Source organism: Miscanthus floridulus, chromosome 8, assembly GCF_019320115.1.
Source record: "Miscanthus floridulus cultivar M001 chromosome 8, ASM1932011v1, whole genome shotgun sequence".
Taxonomy (NCBI): Eukaryota; Viridiplantae; Streptophyta; class Magnoliopsida; order Poales; family Poaceae; genus Miscanthus; species Miscanthus floridulus.
In genome coordinates, this window is record NC_089587.1 from 151,256,093 (window position 1) to 151,260,313 (window position 4,221).

Consider the following 4,221-nt stretch of genomic DNA (forward strand, 5'->3'; position numbering starts at 1 on the left):
GATCAACGCGAGAAGGAGAACGGTGGCATGTATTTATATGCAGGGTTTAGGTCGGTGGAAAAATTAGGGTTTTGGGATTATTTTAATTTCGCGAATTAAAATAATTCTAGAAAATGCAGAATTGCTTTTTAAGCCACAAAAAATAGCCCAGAGCTTAGAAAAATCCTTGAAAAAATCCTGGAGATAGATTGAAGGATGAGGAACTCAACTAAAGTTGTTTGAGCTCATGAAAAAATTGTTGAAAAGATCAAGGAAAAATATTAAGCCCAAGGAAAAAGGAATTTAATTTTAGAAAATGTCAGAAAAATTCCCGAAGAGAAAGAAATGTCGCTCTATCATATTTCAAAACCATTTGCACTCATAAACACCAAATGCAGCCGACATGAATGCAACACCCTTCACATTATATTATAAAAGTTATTTAAAAATCAACATTTTTCACATTATAAATTGCAAAAACCCTAATTAAATCTTGAAAACTTTAGAAAATGATAAAAGCATTAATTTTATTCAGTGAAAACTATTCACAACCCAAAATAGATTTTTTGGGGTATGACAGAAGCCTAGCTCGGCATGGCCTAGGAGGCCCGGCGTGCCGTGCCGGGCTGACCCCTATCGGGCCGTGCTTTCATAGGCCCATGCCATGCTGGGCCAGACCGGCCTATTGGCCATCTATAGTCATTGGCTGCCTCCCTTGGTGACCGGTGAGCAAGCTATATAAATGGTGGTGCGCGGCAGAGGCAATCCTCTCGCGTCGTCTCTCAGCCCTACCTAGTACATTCCTAAGCTTCCAGCGGACAGCTGGGAGCTGCCGCAGCCGCCTTGCACAGCTCGTTGCTGCCCTCAATGACAGCGATGATCTATAGCCGTCATTCCCGGAGCTAGTCCAGGAGCTGGCTACTGTGCTGCCACCCTGGGTTCTGATGGCTCTAGCACCCACATGCGGCGCTGCCTGTCGCCCTAGCCGAGGAGGAGGGGATGCACCTGAAGTCCGAGGGCTACTACAGCACACGCGAACGCGGAGAGGGTGGTGCAACCGCTAGCACCAGGGACAAAGGTGAGGTCTATCTCGTCGTTGTTGATATTGTCACCTAATTAACTGGAAGATACACCTACGTAGTGGTGGAGCCACATTGGGCCATAGCCCCCCTTGCCACAATTAAATTTTTGAAGTGCACATGAGATTCTCTAGCAATTTTCTTTCTATCATTTGACATTTGCCACGGCTTGTGCAAATCACGATCGCGGCTGCTGGCTTGTGTGAATCCCTATGTAGTAACAACTCTCTCTGCTCTTACTCCATTGCCTCTGTACATATATTGTTGCTTGAGTAAATTGTACGGCCGGTCCTTAAAGTATTGAGCAGTTTTTGTTTGGGTCCCTAAACTATGAAATAGCATGTTTGGCTCCCTAATGTATTTAAGTGATCCCATCTAGGTCCAAAATAGACACAAGGAGAGTTACAAGCTGACATGGTCATCCACATGGACATGATTTGAACATAAAACCCTGAACCGAGGGTCCCAGGGTGCCCAGCATCCACTTCCTCCATGTACCGCCACACCATGCGCTCCTTGTTCACGTACGAGGTCACCAGTGAATGGGCCGCACCAGCGCCACCATGCCGGCAGAGGCCCATGACACGCCGACCATAGGGAAGGCCATTGGGGCTAAGGAGGCATCGTGGCCCAATGGCTGGAGTGTTGTCACTGCGGTGGCCGCGCTGGACGACCCGCTGAAAGCTCTAGTTTGGTTTTGGTGAATAGATGAAACCCTAAGTGCTAACCTAGTTTATCAAAGTGATCATGAGATAGGTAGCACATTTCAAGTGGTGAAGCAAATGAAGATCATGATATGATCATGGTGATGCCATGGTGATGATCAAGTGCTTGGACTTGAAAAGAAGAAAGAGAAAAACAAAAGGCTCAAGGTAAAGGTATAAGTGATAGGAGCCATTTCATTTTGGTGATCAAGATACTTAGCGAGTGTGATCACATTTAGGATCGATAGCTGTACTATTAAGAGGGGTGAAACACGTATCGAAATACGGTTATCAAAGTGCCACTAGATGCTCTAACTCATTGCATATGCATTTAGGATCTAGTGGAGTGCTAACACCCTTGAAAATATTTGTGAAAATATGCTTACACACATGCATAAAGGTGATACACATTGTGTTTAGCACTTGAGAGCAAGGGTTCAAAACTTCACTAGCGGAGTGTCCCTGTATAGAAAAGACAGGGTTTTCACTGAGTGCACCGGACTCTAGGGAGCAGTGTCCGGTCAATTACAAAAGAAGGTGGTACTCTCGGCCTGAGACCGGACGTAGGCGAACGGACTCTGGCTGAGCACTATTGTAGGGTCGAGATGGCAGACTGGAGGGGGGGTGAATAGTCCTTTCTAAAATTAATCACACCGGCTAACCGAAACAAGTGCGAAATTAGAACTATCGATGTAGCCAAGACTACACCCCTCTATCTATGTTCTCTAGCACCTTTCAAAGATACTAATTAAGCAACAAAGATGCCGGGCTAGCTAGAGCTCACATAACCAATTCTAGGAGCAAGGTCACACAAACCTATGCCACTAGTACTTTAAGCAATAAGGGAGCTCCTACACATGCTAGTAAGCAAAAGCACAAAGCCAACTAAGCTCACTAGCAATGCTCAATAACAACGCAACCAATGCCAAATTAGAGAGCGCAAATACTTAGCTACACAAACTAAGCAAAGTGACTAACAAGGTTACACAAACCTAATTAGCCATGCAAGGGAGCTACTTCTATGCTACACAAGCAAGAAGGTAACTAGTAAGCTACACAAACTAACTAATTACAAGAGCAACTACACAAGCACAATGTATATGAAAGTAATTACAAGCTTGTGTAACGAGGATGCAAACCAATAGGAAGAACAAGGTTGACATGATGATTTTTCTCCCGAGGTTCACGTGCTTGCCAACACGCTATGTCCCTGTTGTGTCGACCGCTCACTTAGAGGTTCGGTGGCTAATTGGCATCACCTGCCAAGCCCACACGTCAGACACCGCAAGAACCTACCCCAAAAGTAAGGGTAGCTCAATGACACGCTCTACTAGAGTTGCTCTTCATGGCTCCCGTGGGGCGAGCACAATGCCCTTCACAAAGCTCTTCTCCGGAGCACCGCACAAGCTTCTTGCGGGCTTCGACGGAGACCACCACCAAGCCATCTAGGAGGTGGCAACATCCAAGAGTAACAAGCACCACTGGCTTACAACTCGATCCTCTAGTGCCACTCAATGCAACCTCATGATGCAATCGCACTAGCATCGCTCTCTCACACAATCGAATGATCACTATCAAGTATATGTGAGATGGAAGGATCCCAAGCACTACTACACAAGCCACCAAGGCTCTAGTGTGCTTAGCTTCTGGCCCAAGGCTGACCTTAGCTTCTATTTATAACCCCACGAACAAATAGAGCCATTACCCCTTCACTGGGCAAAACTCGAGATGATCGGACGCTCTGGTTCGATCGACCGGACGCTAGACCTCAGCGTTCGGTCATGCGATGCACGCCACGTGTCCCCTTCTTCAAATGTTGTTCGCCCAATCTCAATGGTCATCTGTCGACCAAACGCAGCAGCTTGAACTGACCGGACACAGCAACCTCGGTGTCTGGTCATTTCTAGTAAGGTATCAGACATGACCGGACATGTCCGGTCGGTCGCGATCAGGGCATCAGCGTCCAGTCACTTCCAGCTTCTCTGCTCTACCTGTGTCATCACACGTCACCCTGACCAGATGCACCCTATCAGCGTCTAGTCACTTCCAGCGCCAGCGTTCGGTCGAAGACCGACGCCTACCCGCTGACTACCACTACTGACCGGACGCTGGAACCCAGCGTCTGGTCACTACGTGACTAGTGTCTAGTCCACTCTGTGAGACCCTATCTTTTCAGAACAGGGCGCCGGTGGCACCATCGGACTGTCTGCACTCTACGGGTGGACACTCCACCGGTGGAGTTTCAAACCCTTCTCACCTTCGTTCCATTGCCGAGTTGATGCACATCAACTCCAACTTTGTCTCCTTTATAAATGTGCCAACACCACCAAGTGTACACCACCATGTGTATGTGTGTTAGCATTTTCACAATCATTTCCCAAAGGATTAGCCACTCAAATTGCCACGCCACTCGATCCTAACGACAATGCAAAGTTAGATCACTCGAGTGGCACTAGATG